Source organism: Orbicella franksi, chromosome 6 (assembly GCF_964199315.1).
Source record: "Orbicella franksi chromosome 6, jaOrbFran1.1, whole genome shotgun sequence".
Classification (NCBI taxonomy): domain Eukaryota; kingdom Metazoa; phylum Cnidaria; class Anthozoa; order Scleractinia; family Merulinidae; genus Orbicella; species Orbicella franksi.
In genome coordinates this window covers 24,411,941-24,435,352 of record NC_138150.1, presented here as the reverse complement: position 1 = coordinate 24,435,352, position 23,412 = coordinate 24,411,941, and the positions used below count along the sequence as shown (strand labels likewise).

Here is a 23,412-nt window from a genome sequence, read left to right as displayed (position 1 = left end):
TGATTGGCTTAATTTCCTACGTCACAGAAATCGTTTCCTGGCTCGGGTTCGCAAACGTTATTTTTGGCGGAGACAAGCGACAGCCGGAGATACGTCTGCGTTCGCAGGCTAAAACTCGATAGGTGATTTTAAAATCAACCCACCTTTGTCACGTTTGGTCATTCTCGTCGCCATAGCCCTTTTCGCTCCTCTTAGCCGGCAGAATCGAAGGACCCTTCGATTCTCGTGCCAAGGCCCTGCCGGCTAAGAGGAGCGAAAAGGGCTATGGCGACGAGAATGATGTTTGGTTATTTGGTTTGCCATACTACTTCCTTGTTCCCAGTGTCTCTCTTCTTCCCGCACTAGTCATTTCTATACGAGTTCCATACAGTCGAAGTTTTTGCCGAGTGTATTAGTTGTATCCTCGATGTCTGATGATTCCAGTCAAGTTGCCCGTGATTTGAACGAAGACGAACTATCTTTATGTGGCTGATAACATCCTGGAGGCAAGTGCTTCTGAAAAGGCTTTCGACTTGAAGCTCTGAGCCAGCTATTCAAGGTAAGACATCTAGTTTCATTTTCGACTCTCATGGGAGTCATAAGACGGAAGTGCGACCACTTTCGCTTTGTTCAATCCTTTAATGTTCTAGCAGTTCAAAAACTTCTCACAACGTCAAATGACTGGTCGGTTTATGTATTTTCACTTGGAACAAGAAGCATTTTTGGCTCAAAACCCGGAGCACTTCTGACAGCTCGAGCGATCGGTAGAGTTGGATTCACAGTTAGTAAACCCCGTCGAATTCGAACTCAATCTTTGATCAAGGTCTTCTTCCGAACACAATCAAATTCACGTAGGGAGAAATTTTTGAAGCGATGGAGCAAATTAGACCTGATACTAGGAGGGGTGCAACGATTCATATTCCTTGCGATTCGATTTAATTTCGATTATTATTGCGTTTCGATTTAGATTATTTCAATTCCATTACGCAAAATATTAAATAATTTTTTTCGCTTGGCAAATATTTCAGATAGTTTTATACTTGTCTGTTGTACCGTCTTTAGCAGGAAAACCATAATATTTCCACACTGTACAGATGGTGGTAAAGGGTATTTTCGTGACCCGTGATCGGCCCTTTTTATTTCCTGTGAAATGTGAAATAGCCATTTTTTTCCTCGTGAACCGTGATTTTGTATTTTTCGTGAATTGTGAAAGGGCTGCTTTATTTTCCGTGAAACATGATCTATACCCCCCTTTACCACCCTCTGTGCAGCGGATCTAAAAGCAAGTGGATTGGTCATTCGCACCCTACGAGCAGAGCCTCCTTTATCTCTTTTTGCTTTATTTCTTTTCACACAGTACAAAGTATATGTACCGTAAGAAAAGGCTCTGCTGGTGTGTCATTCATTGCCATGTTCGAGAACTTGACAATGCAGACAATGAGCGTGTCGCACAGGGTTTGCCTTATTTGGAAGTTCTCAAGGGGTGGTAGAAGGGCAGCATTTTTACCAAGCAACACAAAATGGCACACAAACTGCAAACATCTTTGAGTTCTGGATTCTGATTTCACAGTGTAATAACTCACTGAGGGAACCCTGGAAAAGACAGGGAAAGAATTGAACTAAAACCGAAACATGGCATTAAATAATGATATCATGAATCAAACCGAATGTTGATAATCGGGATTACTGGTAATCAAGAATTTGATTAATTGTTACACTACTAAATACTAGTAGTAATCAAAGATTTATAGCGCAGTGCGTTTTGCATGTTTGGTCTACTTTGATGGTATTCAAATCCCTCAATAGAAAACTAAGTTTGATCGAATGACAGATAAGAATTTGCACGTGAAGTTCACAGAAGCCTGCGGTGAAAGTATGTTTAATTAATTAAGTATTTAGAACTTGTACTGGACAAAATATTTTCCAGGAAAGGCATTTGAACTGTTGGTGACACTTTCAATTTCAGATTGCCAACATTTGTAACAAATATTTCTTGAGAAAATAAAGTTTGACCAGTGACCCTGCAAGACAGTGCGTCGCCAAAAGTTTTTAAATTTTGTGTTTGTATTTCTTTACATTGCCCGAATTTACATCTTGTTTTTGCAAATGCAAAAAGTGAATGAACCATTCTGACCACAAAACAGGGACTATTGGTGAGTTACCCAACATGGAAAGTTTGTTTTCTGACAGGCAATTGTGGCTACAAGGAATTAATTGCTGAGCTACAAATCTGCAAATTTATTTTCTGACCACCGATCTGACAGTCATCATGGCCATTTGCTGAGCTAAACAGGAGATTTGTTTCCTCACCACAACTTATGGCCATTTGCCGTTGCCGAGCTAAAAAAAGTTCTTTTCTGATGATGCAGGCGGCTCAATAGTTACTTGTTGTTGAAGGGTAGCGGGTCAAAATTCATGTAGCTTTGCAGAAGTCATACACACTTCAAATCAATGTGGCAAATATGTGACTGTGTGCATGTGCTCATAATGTAATTTGCCCCTGTGGAGGGGTGGGGGGGGGGGGTGCAAATTGGCGCACAAATCCGTCCCAAAAATTCTCAATACAAACTGGATTAGGATTGTCTTACACTATGTGAATGCAAATTATAATAATTGGTGCAATAAAAGAAATGATCGATGTCAGCATTCATATAAAAAAATAGGTTCGCATTGCATACATGTGGTTGTTTAGTGTACAATAAGGTTGCTGAATTTTGACCTCTTTAGGAAGGGAGGGCGTTGCGTATTGGAAACAGGCTTCTTTATTCGGATAGGGTGCTAATTTCATTCCTTAGTTCATTTTAGTTTTTTCCAGTTCTTTTTTGGTTGGCTAGTTATTTTACCTGAAATATATTTATTGCCCAAAACAAATCATGGTGCTGTATGAAGATATCTATTAGTTTCTGGTGCACTGAGTTTAGGTTAGTTTTGAGTTTAGGAAGGGAGTATAATGTAAAGTGCATGCATTGGAATCAGCAGTGGGCTGTTCTTATAATGTCTTATAAAAATAAGGTTTGGATGTTCAGTAAATATAAGGGCTTTGTTTTATAAGGACAGAGGAGACTTTTTATTCACAGTAATGAGCAGCATTACTCAGATTGATTTACAAATTCATGAATTTAGAACTTCAAGGGAAAGTTTATTGTGATTGTTAATCGGCTAATTGAAGTGCTGCCTGATGTAATCTGCTTTACACAACTCAGTCAGCTTTGCTTTCACGCTACTCAACACCGATAGAGTTCTCACAGTGTTGCACGTTAATTTTTTTGACAACAAATATGTTTAGCTGTATTGTATATGTTTGGATATTCATTTTATTGTATATTTTTGTAATTGGTGTAAGTCATTGTCCCTGAAAAGCCCCACTAGGGAGGCAACAATAATCTAGTATGTATGTATCTATGTACAGATCTATAGAGTAAGGGATCATTTTTTTCTTAATATTGTCTGTTGATTCATTATATATGCAAAATAATAATATGGTATTGAATTAAAAGCCTGGGGACTAATTTTATCTGAGTAGTTGCTGCAAGCCTTAGTGAGAAAAACACTATTTTTGACTGACCATGTGGGCCTGGCTATTTTTTATCCAAATTCTTTTCGTTGGAGATCATTTTGAGAAGATGCAGTTAGGATCAGTGGCATTAGTTGACAATTTGTGTCCGCATAATGACTTATCTATCACCAATTTGTGTTTCGAGAAGATGGATCAAAGATAGCATGCAGATCAGGTAAGATTTTTATTCTCTTCACTAGAGTTAGCATGTCAAATGCAATTTTATCAATTGCTGGAAGTAACCATCAAAGTCATGACAAATTAGTGATATTTCCAGGGGAAGACAGTACTGTTATATGGGTTTTTCAGCATTGTTATGTGCACAGTCATTTCCAGTGTGGTACTGTCAACCAAATTTTAATCAAAAAAGATGGGATTCGCTTGATAGTCAAAATGTTCTAGATACAGAGACATTGTCCTGATTTATTTACCAAGTCAAGCTCACTGGACAGTTCAGTCACCCAGTGAGGTCACAGAACAAAATCACCTGGTGATGAAGGAGCTGAGGGATCACCCGTTCAGGAAAGTAATTTTAAAGAAATTGTAGAGGCACAAACTATTTTGAACAAATCGCCCATCATGGTGACAAAAACTGATCTTCTCGTTGTGATTGAGCCCACTGAGGCACAAATCAATGCAAATAATGACAACCCATTGTGGTTAATGTTGAATGGGCTAGATTGTAGAATGTGAAGATTTTACCGGGGAAGAGTCAATTTTAGTCCATATCTTTTACTTTACACTCAGCCTTGGTGAATGCTCTCAGTGATATTAGTTATGCATATTTTATAGCGGAGCTTTTGGGCCGTCAAGTGGAGCCCCAACTTAGAGAAATTTCTCATGGTAAAAATGTCTAGCAGTATTACTTGCCATGTCCTATCAGCTGGAGTATGGCTACCATGTTGTGTGACATTGTCATCATCGTCCCTGTCGTTGCCGTGTGTATTTGTCAAAACAAGGTATCCGCTGACCAGTGTCATGCGACCATATTGCGGGTTTAAGTTTTGAGCTCATCAAGGTCTTGTGTTTTTTTTTAAGTTAACTGCTGACCAAGCACTGGCTTTTCAATTAGATTGTGGGCTCAAGCCAGGTTAACTTTCTATAATCAAAACCAGGTTGTTCGGAACTGAGCTGGTTAACACTAACCCAGGATTAAAGGTTAACCGAAGTATAAATATTTCTGGGATAAAAATGTTTTTCACTGCTTATGCATTGTGTAGTTTGAGATTGTTCAAACTCAGGAGGCCAAACAATATAAGCAGAAAACCTCAATGCCAAGTTAAAAAAAAAAAATCAAATCAAAATTCTCACTTATCCTGGGCAGGAGCTTGGCTTTTAGGCTTGGCTAAATCTGCATATTTATTTAATACTGGGGGGTTATATTATGGCCCTGATTAGTACTGTAGAGTATAGTGTATATAAGGTAATGCTTATCCAAATGGCACTGCTGTTGTCATGAAATCAGAAAATATGATTGTGTGAATGTCAGTGAGTTAGAGCAATTTTATTTATGTTCTGTTTCCTTTCTTTTTATCAGCTAGTGAAGATGACACCACTGATTTACTCCTTGATGCCAAAAAAACCAAAAACATTCAGCTGAGACAAAACATTGATGGATTAGGGTCATTGACATCACCACTTACTAGATTTAAAATATACATGTACATGTACTGTTGTTGAGATTTTCTCAAAGGCTCATGTTGAACATTTTAGTACTGACATTACAAGGTAATCAAATTGCGTCATTGATCTACATCTTGATGCCAAAACAGTCAGCTGCAACAGAAACATTGATGGATTTAGGATCACTGAAATCATTACTAACTGCAAACCAAGACAGATGCTGTTGTTGCTATTTTTTTTTTGTTAATGTATAGAGACTACATAAAACATAAGCTGTGAAAAACATTTTTATAGAAGAAAAATTTATACTTTGGTTAACTTTTAATCCTCAGGGTTAGTGTTAACCAGCTCAGTTCTGAACAATCCGGTCCTGATTACAGTAAGTTAACCTGGTTTGAGTCCAGGATCCAATCAAAAAGCCTGTACTTGGTCAGTGGTTAACTTTAAAAAAAAACATCTGACCTCAATAAGCATAAAACGTAAGCCCGTGATATGGTCATGTGACACTGTTCAGTGTCAATTGACCATAAAATGGATGTACAATATTAAAGATGTACGCTGTTAACTAAGGCCACCATGCCCTATTAGCTGGAGTATGGCCACCATGTTGTGCAATGTCCTCATCGCCGTTGTTGCTGTTGTTGCTGTGCGTATGTGCCTGAGTGCACAAGCAATGCCGCTAGCCATTTTTACCATGTGAAAAGTGATTCATGGGTTTCTATGAGTATGGGGCTCCACTTGACGGCCCAAAAGCTCTGCTATTAAATATTCATAACTAATGTCACTGCATGAGAGCATTCACCAAGGCTGAGTGTAAAGTGAAAGATATGTACCAACCTTGTAAACACTTTACATTCTACAATCTAGCCCATTCAACAAACGGCAAGCATGGCTTGTCATTATTTACATTGAATTGTGCCTCAGCGGGCTCAATCACAATGAGTAGATCAGTTTTTACTACCATATATAATGGGTGAGTTGTTAAAACTGGTTTGTGCCTCTTGCAATTACTTTCCTGAACGGGTGATTCCTCAGCTCCTTCATCAGCAGGCAATTTGTGTGGCCCCAGCGGGCGGTTGATTTTGTTCTGTGACCATTTACTGGGTGATTGAACTGTCCAGTGAGCTTGACAGTAAATAAATCAGGACAAATTGTCTCTGTATCTAAAACACTTTGACTATCAAGTGCATCCTAAGAGTAGAGTAGGGTAAAAACAGTGCGACTGAGTTGTGTAAAGCGAACTACATATCAGGCAACACTTCAATTAGAGATTAACACACAATAAATTTTCCCTTCTAAATTCATGAATTTGTAAATCAATCTGAGTGATGTTGCTCATCTACTGTCATATAAGACCTTATAAGAACACCCCAATACTTAGATTCTAATATGCGCACTTATATTTATTAGCTCCTGGTATACTGAGTTTAGGTTAGTTACATTATAGGTTAGTTACATTATACTCCCTTCCTAAACTCAGAACTAATCTAAACTCAGTATACCAGGAGCTAATAAACAAATAGCCTTAGCTAAGCCTTACATGCACTAGTCAATTGAAACCCCCACCCCTTTGGTCCTGGGGAGGGGTAGGGGATTTGACATTGACCCTGGTCAAAAGGCATCAGTATCCCTACCCCCTGAGGCCAGAGTTCAGATCAAACGCCCTTCCCCCTGAGGTGAGAAAGTTGAAACTGTCAAAAGTTTCAAGAAAAAAGAAATGCATTTAAATGTTCGTCTTCCAAGTTTACATGCATACAGCTTTGATTATTATGATATTTAGTACAATACTAACTTCACATTCAGATATGTATGTCATATTTTTGGAAAATTATTCATGCTTCAACAGGCTAAAACACTCTTTAGCTTTACAGCAACATCCTCATTTTGTCAGAGATCTAGAACTTTATGGCTATCTTGGTATTGGAATAAAACCTGTAGAAATTGAAAGATGAGAACACGTCATGACATGAACCCTTCGACCTTCCGGATATCATTTGAATTTCAATGCAAATTACTTGCTTCAGATTGAATATCAATTATAGTGGATGATGAAGTGAAAGGAAGATATGCGTGGCTCAAATCACTCTTATCTTTCTCATGCCTTCCCCCATCTTTGAAGTTCCATACGTAGAACTAGTACCCAGTTTCTCTATTGCTAGCACGCCCCACGTAGGGACGGAACCAGGAACCCAAAGTTGAAATTAGTCAAATGAACCAACCCCAGGGGACAGATTGTTGTTCAAAAGTGATTTAATGCCCCTATTATCCCCTACCCTTCCCCTGGACCCAAAGCGTGGGGGTTTCAATTGACTAGTGCATAAGCGGAGCTCATGGGTCGGTTTGTTCAGAAACCAATTAATCTAAATCAGGATAAGCGAGAAATTTGACATGAGTTTTCTAACTTTGCGGTGAGGTTCTCTGTTTATATTGTTTGGCCGTCTCTTTTGAGTTTTACTAATTTCAAACTACACAAAACATAAGCAGTGAAAAAAATCTTTATGCAAGCAAATTATACTTCGGTTAACTTTTAATCCTCGGTTAGCGTTTATCAGCTTAAGAGAAACCTGGCCTTGATTTCAACAAGTTAACCTCGCTTTAGCCCGCGATCCAATCAAAAGCTAGAACTTGGTCAGCAGTCAAGTTAAAAAAACACCTGAACTTGATGAGCTCTAAACTTGAGCCCATGATATGGTCATGTGATACTGGTCAGCGGATATACCTTGTTTTGACAGGTGTCAATTGATCATGACATGTATATCCAATATCAAAGATGTTCGCTGTAAAGCAAGGCTGCATGACTTACATGATGTAACTGGAGTATGCCCACCATGTTGTGCGGCGTCTTTTTTTTATTTCGTTCGTTGGGGGCAGGCGCTTGTGATCCACACCGCTAGCCATGTTGACCGTGAAAAAAGAGTTGCATGGTTTTCTATGCGTGCATGTAGTTCTCTTCCTATAGTTATGGTGCTACGCTTGGCGGCCTTTCAGGCCGCCGGAGCTCCGCTACTATGCAGTTCTTAAACATCTGTATGCTAAAAAATAAGAGTCCGCAAAGGATGCCTGCATAGCCCATGGGCCTAAGTGACCGTGACTGCATGAACCATCTACAAAGGAATGTAAATCTACTAAAAACATCTATAGATAATTACAAATAGTAAAAAAATCAACAAGGATTGTGGGAAAGTTCTTATTATAATATAGAGAATAATACCTGCGCGCGCGTAGATATGGAATTTGTCTTCGAATGTTCAACTCGATATCTCAGGAGTGAGCGCAGCGAAAGAGTTAGATATCAAGTTGAACACGAGAGGAGAAATTCCATATCTACAAGCGCCCATGTAGTTTTTTTATTATTATTATATTAACATACTAATGACGACGTTTTTGACGATTTTCCGAAGATTTCCGAAGATTTTCCAAAATTGTTTCGAGGGCCAGACGAACGTTTCCGAACATTTTCCTTCCCTCTTAGCAGAGGCCATTTTCCTGGTGTTCGCTGACGGGAGAAAAGAGACCTCTGCTATGGGTCGAAAATGGCTATATTGAGCATGCTCCGTGCACGTGACTTAGCGACCGAGCCGTCACGTGAGGCTCGTAGCACGTGACGAAAATAAAACCTTTCACTCAAACTGGCGCGAAAAACCCACGCAGATGGCGCGTTATGTCTCACACTCCAGTTAGTTAACTCTCTGTGTAGAAAACAGAGGAAAATATCGACTAGATTGCCGAAAACACCACTTAGAAAAGTACCAAAATCGTCAAGAGATAGTTGTTGTCTGATCTGTGGTATTGACTTCAAGTTAGCTGGACAGGGAAGCTTTTTCAACACAACCACAACTGCAGGACTCAAAGAAAATTTAACAGTGGTCGGAGAGTCGCCAGATTTTTCCTTGTCATCCCGATGAGTTATAAAGAGAACATTGATTCTCGAACAAGACAAAGCATTTCTCATCGACAGCTATCGGAATAATTCTACAAGCGCGAGACAATGCGCTAGAGAAACCGCTGAACTCTCAACGTCAGATGTGAGCGCATTTAGCGGTGAAACAACCACAACAAGTGGGTTCGATGGCAGAATTTTCACCTTTCCTGTTCGTGCAACAAGTACAGCATTCTGGTAGATCAGAGTTTTCCCATGCCCGGTCGCGAAGCGCGTAAACGCGTCTCGCTCATTTAAAAAATGAAACAGGGCCTTGAACTGCTTGCCACTCAATTTTTTTTTTATGTTTCCATGGTCGAGGTTATCCAAAGCGGAAGAAAGCAAAGTTAGGAACTCTTTACGATTGAACTCTTTCGTGAACGCCGATGTGTACGCCATGTTTACAATGTCGGCTCATAATTGACAGCGAAATTAATGTAAAGAAATGCGCGAGACGCAACGGGCTCAAGTTCCGGTCAGCAAACAATGCAAGGAGCATGCGTTTTAAATAGAGCTGTCCAAGACTGTGGACGGCGGTTAAATCAAAGCCATTTTCGACCCATGGCAGAGGTCTCTTTTTTCCCGTCAGCAAACACCAGGAAAAGAGCCTCTGCTGGCAGGGAAACATTTTCCGAACATCTCCAAGCATTACCGAAGATTGCCGAAGACAACCGAAGAAGATCCGAAGATGTTTCGATCATTCACCAACAAATTTATGTGTAGTTAAAGGGACAAAAGAAAAATGCTATCAAAAATGATATCTTCACATGTTATTAATTTTCACAGTGTTAAGATATCATGTTTATGCGCTAAAGCTTACCTCACTGGTATTTCACTGGTGTTTACATAATAAATTGTTTTTCAGTATTATTATTATTATTATTATTATTATTCATAATTATTTTATTTTCAATATTACAAGTGGGACTGTGCTTATAAAAGTAATACATAATTTGATTTATCCAGTGGTGTCTTATGATTAAAAGTGATTACATTGTATGCCTGATTGCTGTATATTTTTTATTTTAAAAAATAATAGATCTCAACTTAACATGAAAAATGCCGTCATCATACTAAGTTTGATATCAGAGTTATTTTAGTTGAAAAATTTCTTCTTAAGGTATAGTATAGGTCTGGACTTCAAAATGACGATTTTATTTAACATTTCAAACATTACAGCTGCGAGGGATGCTGGAGAGTTTCATTATTTCATAAACTGCCTCGCAGCACTTGAGTCGCTGTTTGAGTATTTCCTAGTTTTAAAAATAATGTGTAGTGTAATTATGAATGCGCCTTATAAATTTAATGAAAGTCTGAATCTAAATACAAAATTTTGAAGGATACGAAAACTGATTTTCGATGCATACGAACAGACAAAGGACCGCATCTCAAAACAAGCAAAAACTGAAAGTTGGGAAATAAGTATGAAGTCTCTCGAAACCGATTAATTATAAAGGTACACAAAAGCGAAGCCAACACGAAGGAGGGGAAATCCATTTGAAGAAGCCAACTGGTACCCGATTTTCTTATTAACAGGCTCTAAACAAATGCACAGTCATCTTTGTAGAATTCTTTTGAACCATGTTACTCAAACTGACAAACTTCTCAGCTGCTGACTTAATGTGAGCTTCACACACACCAACAGCCTTCATTTGAGCATATTTTTGCGCCAAATGGAGGCTATTGTGTTTATTATTCATCAAATATGTTTCACAACATACTAGATTGGGGCCTGTCGGCTGGTGTTCCACAGTATTTCTCGTTCTCCCAGACTTAGTCGTATTTCCATTTAGCAATTAGATTATGAGGTCAAGATTTCTATCCCGCTATAGTTGACGAGGGCGTAACCCGTGTCAACTATTACGCATAGAAATTGAGAGCGAATAATCTAATTGGTTTTAGTATAAATCTAGTAATCGTTTAAGTTTGTTAAGAATCGCTACTCACTATCTACAATAGAATAAATGCTGAGTAGCGTGGCCAATCAGAGATCGAACGCTATTCGTGATAGAACGATGGCAGATTTATACTAGAAATCAATAGACACTCGGTACATGTTTTCTATTTGTTAATTGTACGTAACCACAGACGTGTTGCTGTAAGTGGATGTTTTCTAAATTTTTAGAAAGGTATGGAAAAATACGGATTGGATCTAGCGCATTATTGCAGTGCGGCAGGCTTGAGCTGGGATGCTCTTCTGAAAAGGACTGGTGCGGAGCTTGAGCCCTTGACAGATCGATATCAAGACATGCACCTTTTTATCGCGAGAGGAATAAGGGAAGGCATCTGAACGGTGAGCAAGCGCTATACAAAGGTAAACAACCAGCTGGTTGAAGGATATGACCCGGTAGACCAAGAAATTTTAGCGGAGCTCCTTCAAGTGGAACCCCATACTCATATAGGAAAGAAAAGGAAACCCATGAATAGATTTTATCATGGTTATCATGGCGAGCGGTAGTGCTCGTGGGCGTGTACGCATATGGGGCGCCGTTTGTAAATTTATTATTTAGACCGAATTTATGCCATTTCCCCCTTATTTATAAATAATTGGAAATGCCACAAAATTTGTCTATAAATAAGATACAAGAACTTGTCCGTTGATATGTAAATAATTATTTTAGGTACGTCCTGATTTATAAATAATCTTTTACCATAGAGTTATTATATATAAATAATAAACTAAACAACTTCAATTATTTATATATCAGGTCATCTCTAAAATAGTTATTTACATATCATAAAGTTTGTAAATCCCATTATTTATAAATAAATTACTTCGCCGGGAGTGTAAATTCATTATTTAGAAATAATAAATTTCACCTCGCCGAGTGTAAATTCATTATTTATAAATAATGAACTTCACTGAGTGTGTAAATTCATTATTTAGAAATAATGAATTTCTCCTCGCCAAGTGTTAATTTATTATTTATAAATAATGAACTTAATTGAGTGTGTAAATTCATTATTTAAAAATAATGAAGTTTCATTTCGCCGGCTGTAAATTTATTATTTAGAAATAATGAATTTAACCGTGTGTGTAAATTCATTATTTAGAAATTAATTATTTAGAAATAATGAAGTTTCATCTCGCCGAGTGTAAATTTGTTACTTAGAAATAATGAACTTCACTGAGTATGTAAATTCATTATTTAGAAATAATGAAAGTATGAATGGCTGACCCAGCGTCTCTTGCCCGATCGATTTCGGAGGCTGTTTCTCGCGCTATAAGTGAGACAGTTATTGCTACCCTTGCTCAAGTAGGTAACGGCGGCGGTATGTAGCCTGAAATTCAGCACTGGCGGATCTGGCGGAGGGGCCCGGGGAGCCCGTTCTCCCCCCCCCCCCCCACCCCCCGCCTCAACTATCTATTATGGAGTTCTTATTCACTCAGCAATTTGGCAGCTCACACTGCAACAGGAACAACTACTCAAAGGCCGAGGTAACAGGTAAATTTTAAGAAAAGAAACTGCTGCATGAAGAAAATAAAAATCGCTTGGCGTGTTAAGTGAAAGGTCTGATTTCTATTGAAATTCAATAATGGTTTAAACGTAAATGAATTTAGCTTTCCACGTGTACGATCTTTGGACTTGCCTGGAATAGACATGCCCAGCCGTGACTTCATCAAGCCAAACAAAGTGTGTCACACAGCTATCCGTCCAAAGGTCACAAAGGTCACAAAGAATTTAACCTGCGAGCGGGCTCACGTTTGAATCAAACGCGCGAGTGACGAAGAGGAATAGCGATCGGCGGGAAAGAGGCGCCAAGAAAGTGACTTTCTCCTCTCGCGGCTTCGCCCGTGGATTTCTCGCTCTCAGCTACGCCGAGCGCGTTTGTGCTCCAACGTGAGCCTGTTCGCAGGCTACAAAGAATTATCTAGGCATGTAAAGACATTATTCGATTTCCCGATTTTAAAAGTTCTGCATTTTCTTCATGCAGCAATTTCTTGGCTTAAAATTTACCTGTTACCTCGGCCTTTGAGTAGTTGTTGTCGTTGTCGTTGTCGTTGTTCCTGTTGCAGTGTGAACTGCCGAATTGTTGAGTGAATAAGAACTACATAATAGATATTTGAAGCGTGATTCTCGCTTAAACTCAATTAACCAAAATAGGAGGGGGGGGGGGGGCTCCCCTAGATCCCCCACTGCTGAATTTCAGGCTGCATACGTACCTGAGCAAGGGCAGCATTAACTGTCTCACTTATAGCGCGAGAAAAAGCCTCCGAAGTCGATCGGGCAAGAGACGCTGGGTCAGCCATTCATACTTTTATTATTTCTAAATAATGAATTTACATACTCAGTGAAGTTTATTATTTCTAATTATTATATGGCTGCGTCTCACAAAGACTGGGAATTACCGAATTCACGAATATTATTGGCTGAAATCGATATTGACCGCGGTCTAGATTTTCCCATCTAGACCGGCATCTAGCTAGACCGGTTTCATTTTGCGTTGACAAAGTAGCAAACTAAAATAGAAAAATGTTCACCATTTTCTTTTATTTTCTTCTCAATCATTTATGGTACTGCCAAAAAGCCTGATGACAGAACAAACAAGTAAAGAGAACGAGCAAATTTCGGCAGGTTTAAGTTAAGCTCATCGCCGTTCGCAAGCAAACTGTCGGCAAACCAGTTACATTAAACGAATTAAAGTTTTCTTCTTTGCCATATAATAAACATCTTATTAACTGAGCTAAGTCGGTCTGTATGGGAGAATCTTGACCTCGGTCGTGTGTACAGACCTCACTGCGTTCGGTCTGTATTCACGACCTCGGTCAAGATTCTCCCATACAGACCTCCAGCTCGGTTAATAAGAGCTAAGTAATAAATTTACATTCGGCGAGATGAAACTTCATTATTTCTAAATAATTAATTTCTAAATAATGAATTTACGCACACGGTTAAATTTATTATTTCTAAATAATAAATTTACAGTCGGCGAGATGAAACTTCATTATTTCTAAATAATGAATTTCTAAATAATGAATTTACACACACGGTTAAATTCATTATTTCTAAATAATAAATTTACAGCCGGCGAAATGAAACTTCATTATTTCTAAATAATGAATTTACACACTCAATGAAGTTCATCATTTATAAATAATATATTTACACTCGGCGAGGTGAAATTTATTATTTCTAAATAATGAATTTACACTCCCGGCGAAGTAATTTATTTATAAATAATGGGATTTACAAACTTTATGATATGTAAATAACTATTTTAGAGATGACCTGATATATAAATAATTGAAGTTGTTTAGTTTATTATTTATATATAATAACTCTATGGTAAAAGATTATTTATAAATCAGGACGTACCTAAAATAATTATTTACATATCAACGGACAAGTTCTTGTGTCTTATTTATAAACAAATTTTGTGGCATTTCCAATTATTTATAAATAAGGGGAAAATGGCATAAATTCGGTCTAAATAATAAATTTACAAACGGCGCCCCATATACGCACGACGACGGCGACGGAGTCCTACTCTAGCAAATGCAGCATTGGTTTACAGCGTGCAAATTTGATATTGGACATATATGTTAAGGTCAATTGACAACTGTCAAAACAAGGTATCTGCTAACCAGTATCACGTGACCACATCGCGGGCTCAAGTTTATAGCTTTTGAAGTTGACCGCTGATCAAGCGCTGGTTTTCGATTGGATCACGGGAAAAACTGTAACCGAGGTCTTGCAGCATTTTCAAGCCTGAGGTCAAAGTTTTTCACAATGCGGACCGACTCTGAGCCGGTAAATAACATATGTATTTACAAGTGGGTTTGTTTACGCAACTTTGACACTGAATTGGATTACGTGCCGTCTACAAACGAGCGAACGAGAGAGTAACTCAGATACTAGACAAAGAAAGCCGTATTAAAGAACAGATTTATTTCGAATTGCTTTATGTTAATTGCAATTAGTTCACCAGTCAACTATTCTCCAAAATTGTGTTTCCGGTGAGCAAATTTCTTGCAAAGTTTGAAGTTGTACTACAAAACAATTTCTATCAGTCGTTGTGAATCACTCGAAATCAGACTTTCCTACCGTAAATTGAGTAGCAGAAAGCAAGGAAATTTGTTATGTGTATTCTACGGAAATTCTCTTAAATGCAGCAAAGATCAGAGAGGTAAACTTGACTGCAATTGAATTTTTTTGCTTAAAATTCTGCAGCGAGAGTCTGAGAAATACAGGATAACGCGCCATTACACCGCCGAGCTACAAAAAACCAAACAAACTCTCGCAACTTCAAAACGCTCAATTAAATTTACTTACAGTGACTTTCTTTGCCATTTGAAAGTAAATGGAAATAAACTTGCGTTGATTAATCATCGATGGAAGTGTAAAAAGGGCAAAGGTTGATCATTACCCGGCTAGTTCATACACGAAAATTGACCTACACGACAAATTTCACCCGCGCTGTTTCCCACCGTTACCGCGACCGTGGTCAGAAATAACAAAATCCGGACCGCGCTAACAACCAATCAGATTGCAGGATTCGTTACCGTGTCCTCTTAGGAAAAAATAAAATTTTTGCTTGAATAAAAACTTTTTTTTTCCTGCTTATTTTTTTGTGTAGTTTAAGGGCCAAAAGGCCAGACAGTATAAACAGAAAACCTCACCACAAAGTTACAAACCTCAAATCCAAGTTATCGCCGGCGTATCCTGGGTTAGCTCAATTGGACTTTGAACAACCCGGTCCAGAAGCTCCGCTTTTAGGCCTGGCTAAATCTATATATTATAATTTACTTTGATGTGAATAACCTTTACGGCTGGGCGATGAGCTTGCAACTTCCAAAAAGTGGTTTCAAGTGGAAGCGAGTCATGCCCACAGAACTGACAAATAATGAAAATGAAAGAAAATTCAAAGAAGGGGTGGATACCTGGAGTACCCTAAAGAGCTGCACGAAGAACGCAACTGCTTGTGCCGGAGAAAAAGATCATTGAAAAGAGGTTGATGGCAGTTTACCAAAAACGTTTGATGGAATACTTCAAATTGTACCCCCGAATAGCTGGTGCTGACGCTGGAGGACAAAAAAAATTACGCGGTCCACTACAGAGACCTGCAGTTCTATCTACCAAGGCCTCATCGGAATAAAGGACGTCCCCGCGTCACATGATGATTGATGGATGGGTAATAGATGAAAATAAATCACACGAATTTGTCCACGGTCGCTTAATGGTCGATGACTTCAGTGCCAAAGAATTTCATAAGTTCGTAGCGCGTATGAACAGAAAAAAGGGAACGGAACTCTTACTAAGTTTCTTACACTTTTTCCGTTAAATTAAACAATCTTTGACGTTTTCCTTAAATTGGGGTATTGCAAACTAGTCAAGAGTGATGTCTATTTTAGCCATCAAATATGTTTATCAACTTGTCAGTTACTCAGTTACATAATTAATCGGAAAAAAAAAATCATTGAATTGAGAGCAAAATACAGAAACACAATAGCCTGCAGTTACACTTCAGAAAACACAGTAGCGTGCAGTTACACTTCAATACACTTTTACTTTTGAAAGATTAAGGTTAGATTTTTGGTGTATTGTTCCAGTAGCCGGTTTGTTAAAAAAAGGCGGAACCGGAAACCCCTTTACGTCTAATTTAGTATGCAAAACGATGTCATGTGACGAAAACTCATTCGAGCATGACAAAGAAACAAGCAGTTCTGATCTGAAGTCGAAAATAGTCTACTTCAGGTATAAAAGTGCAATTCTTGTCGGCTGAATCAATTATGGAAGGCCTACCTTTCTTCTGTGGTTGAGGCTGAGACTTTTCATTGTCTTTGGAGAAGGAATTTGAAGGTGCATATCCTGTGTAATTCTGCGATCGATTTCTTTTGAGTTGTGAAACTCCCTCGAGTGCACGATGCCCAGTGGATAGTACGTTTTTTTCTTTTAAATACCGTTCAATGGCATGATTTTAAGGGGTCCAGCTCGTTATCATCTCCGTTTCTTTTTGTAACCTCGGCGTAGGACTCAATACTCAGGACCTTGTCAAGTTCTTGCAGCGCCATTTGTTTTAAGATATTTCCAAGATGGCGGGACTGGCACCGGCTTCGTAAGACCTTCGTTCATGCACTATTTTGTGCAGTGTGGCGTATTTTGACTATGTTTATTCACAGCAACAGAGTTGAGCTGTTTTGTTGCTTCGTTTGAAACTACCGGAAACCTGGAAACATCTACCTTCTTGAGATGACTCTGAATTTGTTGTTGTGTGGGTTTCGTTTGTTTATGTTTTACTGGACTCAGTATCATACGGATCTTGAGCAGATGTTGAAGAAAAATCGCCAAAATATTCGTCAAAATGGACACTGAAAGTTGGGAACTTCCATTAAAGTAGGTCTTCAGCCTAAAGGAGCTCATAATCGTCATTCAGAAACTGTAATTAATTAAATTCGTCAATTTTTTTGGAAAAAAAGCTACAATAACAACAAAGTTTTGGCAATAGTATTTGCAAAATTCTCAACACAGTGGCTTTTTGCCTTTCATTTTCCTGAAATTTTATTGATTACTTTAAACTAATCTTGAAATCTGATTGGTTGTTTTGTTTTACGGGCCCATTCTCATTGGCTGAGAAAAAGATGCGATTTAGAGCAAAAAATAGTGCGATTCGTGAATAAATCGCACCACTGAGAGCCAATCAGATTGCAAGGATAACCAGTGATTTCAAAATGGATTTAATAAATAATGGTAATTGAACTGAGTGAAGTGCAATTTGGTCTGAAATCATACGCGTGATTTCAATTTGAAATCACAAGTATGATTTCAGACCAAAATTGCACGACACGATGTTCAATTGCCACTTTATTAGATCCATTTTGAAATCGCACAATTTATTTAATCGCCTTAAATTTTAGAGTTTGGTGTATTGTTCCATCAGCCAGTTTGTTAAAAATAGCGGAACCGGAAACGTCGTTAAGTCTCATTTGGTATGCAAACGATGTCATGTGTCGAAACTCTTTCAAGCATAGCAAAGAAACAAGCAGTGAAGTCAGAACGAAAAGAGCCTACTTCATGCATAAAAGTTCAATTCTCGTCACCGAATCAATGATGAAAGGCCTTCCTTTCTTCTGTGGTTGAGGCTGAGACTTCTAGTTGTCTTTGGAGAAGGAATTTGAAGGTGCAGCTAGTGCAATTCTGCGATGGATTTCTTTTGAGTTGTGAAACTCCTTCGAGTGCGCGATGCCCAGTGGATAGTAGTTCTCTTTAAAATACCGTTCAATGGCACTCGGCTTGATTTTAAGGGATTCCAGTTCGTTATCATCTCCGTTTCTTTTTGTGACCTCGGTATAGAACTTAATACTCAGGACCTTGTCAAGTTCTTGCCGCGCCATTTGTTTCAAGATATTTTCAAGATGGCAGGACTGTCACCGGCCAGCTTCGGAAGTTCGTTCATTCACTGTTTTGTGGAGCGGGGCGTATTTTTATTCACAGCGACAGAGTTGAGCTCTTGTATTGCTTGGTTTAAAACTACCGAAAACCTGAAAACATCTATCTTCTTGAGATGGCTCTGAATTTGTTGTTGTGTGGTGTTCGTTTGTTTATGTTTTGCTGGACTCGGTATCATGCGGATCTTGAGCTGATGTTGAAGAAAAATCACCAAAATATTCGTCAAAATGGACATTGAAAGTTGGAAACTTCCATTAAAGTAAGTCTTTAGCCTGAAGGAACTCATAATCGTCATTCAGAAACTGTAATTAATTAAATTCGTCAATTGTTTTGGGAAAAAAAACAACAATAACAACAAAGTTTTGGCAATAATAGTTGCAAAATTCGCCACACAACCGCTTTTTGCCTTTCATTTTTCTGAAATTTTATTGGTTACTTTAAACTAACCTTGAAATATGATTGGGTGTTTTGTTTTACTCTCCCATTCTCATTGGCTGAGAAAAAGATGCGATTTAGGGCAAAAAATAGTGCGATTCGTGAATAAATCGCACCACTGAGAGCCAATCAGATTGCAAGGATAACCAGTGATTTCAAAATGGATTTAATAAATAAATTAATTGATTGGTTGAGCAAAAAGCGAAACTGTGTACGCAATTGCATGTGGAGTTGACAATACACTTTTGGTAATAGTGAACAATGATTCCTATTGAAGCGTCTGCGAAACAAAAACCGAACACTAGTGGAGTTGGATTGACAGGTAGTAAACCCAGCAGAAGTCAATCGCGTGCTCACGGTTTTCAAACAACCACAGTAACATTCACTTGGCTAGGAATTTTCAGAAGCAACGGAACAATTACTAAATTACCCGTTGGTGCAATCACAGAAATGATCGATATCTGCGTTCATACTGCAATCCTGGACTACGATATTCACCACATGTGCATTTCAAGCGAGAATTTTTAGAATATAGCTCGTGGGGTACGGTATGTTGAATATACATTTTAAGCTGCTAGCTCATATTCGATTGGGAAAGACAAAGATTTTGCGTTTTGAAAACGCATGATTACTTACATTGTTTAGATGACAGTACTCTTCTTCGCCGTATCTGCGTCAGAACGACACGATAACCACTGGCGCTCAAAGTCTTGAGCCCCATGTTCAATCCTTCGGTAGCTTTCCAAGCAAGTTCAGAGCAAGTTTACAAATCAACATTAATTTGGAATTCTTCGAGACTATCAATTTACTAATCGAATTGAAATTGAATCCTGTTTGGTGATCAAAAACAATTAATGCAAATTTTTTGCCATCGCATGCCATTTCCAAACGCATTCTCGTATTAAACAGTTTGTGAAATCAACACACTAGCTGGAGTCCTCAGTAAATCCGATTCTCAGTTAATCCGGCGGATTTGTGAGATTGAAACTGGTGCTACTTAGATATACAATGTATATTTGGCAATATAACGTGTTAGTATATAAATCTACCAGCGCGCATGTATCACACTAATGGCGTTCTCTTACTGGCTATGTTCGTCACTATCTATTTTGTTGTAGATAGTGAGTAGCTTTGCAGTGTGCGGTTGTTAACAAAATGCCGGCCGCTTCTTTGTGTTTTTTAAAATGTGTGTGAAGAGGATTTAGATAATCTACTATTCGAAGCGTAGATTATTCGCTCTCGATTTCTGTGCGTGATAGTTGATTCCGGCTACGCCCTCGTCAACTATCACGCGATAGAAATGGCGAGCTCGTAAGCTAATTCTTGAATTTAAAGTCTTGAAATTGTACCCCCGAAAAGCGAGAAACTGGTGCTGACGCTGGAGGACAAAAAAAATTACGCGGTCCACTACAGAAGCCTGCAGTTTTATCTGATAAGTTCTATTCAGAATAAAGATGACGTCATCAGGTTACTTGATGATTGATGGATAGGTAATAGGCAAAAATAAATCACGTGAATTTGTTCACGGTCGATTAATGGTTGATGACTTCAGCGCCAAAGAATTTCATAAGTTCTTAGCGGCTGTGAACAGAAAAAAGGGAATGGAAATCTTACTAAGTTTTTTGCACTTTTGCCGTTAAATTAAACAATCTTCGACGCTTTCCTTTAATTGGGATATTGCAAACTAGTCAAGAGTGATGTCTATTCTGGCCATCAGACGTGTTTATCAACTTGTCAGTTAGTTAGCATAATTAATCGGAAAAAAAATCATTGAATTGAGAGCAAATTACAAAAAAAAAAATAGCCTGCAGTTACACTTCAATACAATTTTGAAAGCGAAAGCTGAATATGTATTATTCACACAGATGCCACACATGTCTGTGTACATTTGTCTGTTTGTTACGAATGAGCCAAATTTGTATCCTTGATTTCAGGTGATTATATTGTATTCAAGTAGCCCTTGATTGAAACGAAGGCGAACTATGTTTACGAGGTTGACAACATCTTGGAGGAAAATGCTTCTGAAAGGGCTTTCGACTTGAATCTCTGATCCAGTCATTGAAGGTAAGACTTCTGTGTTTCTAATTTCATTCTCGATAAACTTGCAATAGGAAGGAAGTGCGAACACTTTCGCTTTGTTTCATCATAAACTTTTGCCGGTCTTTGAAAACTTCACATGACTTCAAAACTTAAGGTTTTTCAGGCGTTTCGACATAAATAAATTAATTGATTGGTTGGGCAAGAAGCGAAACTGTATGCAATCGCATGTGGAGTTGACAACAAACTTTTGGTAATAGCGAATAATGATTCCCATTCAGAAGCGTCTGCGAAATAAAACCCGGAACACTATAGTGGAGTTGGATTGACAGGTAGTAAACCAGCAGAAGTCAATTGCCTGCTCACATTCACGTGGCTCGGAATTTTCAGGAGCGACGAAAGAATTACTAACTTAGTGGTAATCAAAGATTATGGGAGTGCGTTCTACGCCTTTACTGTAATACCTCGAATGATTTCATTAGCTGACTTTCAAATCAGCAACCGACGTTTTAACATAATGGCAAAATCCATGCCAGTATTGTCATGCGGTTTTCTGGTTAGCAAGCAGAGGTCTCTTCTATTGACTATAAACTATGATTTGTCCGCAAATACTTGACAGCGCCAGTTTTCGGGAACTCACAAGTTTAATAGAACCAAAATGTTTACATTTGCCTTCAAATTTCGTGATAAATATTTTCACATTTCATGTTTAAGCGTTAAAAGCACATTTGGAAAAGTATATATTTACATACATTATTCTAAACTGCTGGAAGCACGAATATTAGCCAACATTTGCAATCGCGTGCTTGTTCAGTCGTAAACAAACTCCGTGCGACTGATTCGAATTAATACAGTTTCCGAATATTTCCTTGGTTAAGGCTTACTCTTAAAGACCCAAGCTTCAGAGTACTTTTCCACCGATTTCCAAACAATATTCGACCGGACACAGACTGAATTATTTGCTAGAATGGGACTAATCAACAAATGTAATCAAAATACAGCGAATTAAATAAAGCTGTTCACGGTTAAAATCCAAGTTAAAGCCAAGGCGTTTCAAAGTGGCAATTGTGAACGTAATGAATAATTGTCGTAGTTACGTAACCAAAACGCGTCATCTCGCATCCGGACAAAACAGGCCACGTTTGTGTTTGTACGACCTAGAATCATAACTACAAAACAGCAAGCGATTGATCCAGAAAGCAAAACGGACTCAGGGAAGCCACTTGTTGCGTCCAAGACCGGCCGGTTGTCCCATAAAACCTCAGTTTAGTCTGCATTAGGATTGCGTTCTCCTTTTCGTCGATGGACTGGTCTTCTCCACGGATGAGTTTGCTTACCAAGAGTAGCTAGAAGTTTGCAATTGATCCGATTTCTCTCGATCTGCTCGATGGAAGAGTTTTCTGTTTCCACGTGAGTATATGGGTTACAGCAAGGCCGACGTAATAAAAGCGAGGCCATAGCCTCTGAAAAATCTTCGGTGGCGGGCTAAATTTGCGTCCACGACAGTGAAAAGCAATCTCAAAAAATTTGGCCTTCACGTAGGCAACCTAACACGTACAGAGGACACCAACACAAAATAAGGATGGCGTTCTACCACGTAGAACGCAATTACCTACCCGCTAGTTCAATCAAAGAAATGATCGATGTCAGCGTTCATACTGCAATCCTAGACTGCGATATACACCACATGTGCATTGTAAGCGAGAATTTCTAGTATATAGCTCGTCAGGAGTTCAGCTAGTGTGTTGATTTCATGAACTGTTTAATGCGAGAATGCGTTTGGAAATGGCATGCAATGGCAAAAAATTTGATCACTAAACAGGATTAAATTTCAATTCGATTAGTAGATTAGTAGTCTCGAATTCCAAATGTTGATTAGTAAACTTGCTCTGGACTTGCTTAGAAAGCTGTCGAAGGATTGAACAAGAGGCTCAAGATTTTGATCGCCAGTGGTTATAGTGTAAGTCTGACGCCGACACGAGGAAGTAGAGTACTGTAATGTAAACAATGTAAACAATGTAAGTAAGACTGATAATGAGGTACGCGAGGACGTCGTTCGGTTGATTTATTTATACTTGAGCAAGCATGAATTTTTTCCGGCATTTCATTGTTAAGAAAACAAGGCTCCCCTGCCTGCTGAAAAGCTCTCTTGCTTATATATTCAGTGGTTTGCTTCTAAATACACAATATGTGAAGAGGGTTTGCGGAAAAATTGTGTCTTCGTACCGAACTTTCTTAGGTACCGAGTGGAAAAAGAAGGGTTCGGAAACCTTAATGTTAATTTTCTCCGGAAAAAGATTGATTCTCCACGAGAACATTACACCAGCTTTCCATTTCTGAGGAGAAATATGTTGCTACTTAGTGGGAAAACTGAGAAAGCATATTCAGTTCGTAACTTTTTTTGTTTACCCGAACGAAGACATTTCCGCCTTTTTTTCAAACTGGGAGCCTGGCGCGCAGCCAAAATTCGCGCA

At 38.6% G+C, this 23,412-nt stretch overlaps 1 protein-coding gene across 5 annotated transcripts in view; it reads left to right on the top strand.

The window, feature by feature from the left end:
- The window catches only part of LOC145488904 (uncharacterized), a 120,389-nt gene that overhangs the window by 498 nt on the left and 96,479 nt on the right, over nt 1-23,412 (top strand). For 2 of the 5 annotated variants that reach the window (XM_081467742.1, XM_081467740.1), the window contains exon 1: nt 1-538. This exon is cut by the window's left edge and continues 498 nt beyond it. The gene's annotated coding sequence lies outside the window, so the exon portion shown is untranslated. Of the gene's footprint in view, nt 539-14,544; nt 15,706-20,805; nt 20,966-23,412 lie in introns of those variants that run through there. The other 3 variants (XM_081467739.1, XM_081467737.1, XM_081467738.1) reach the window with 2 other exon arrangements.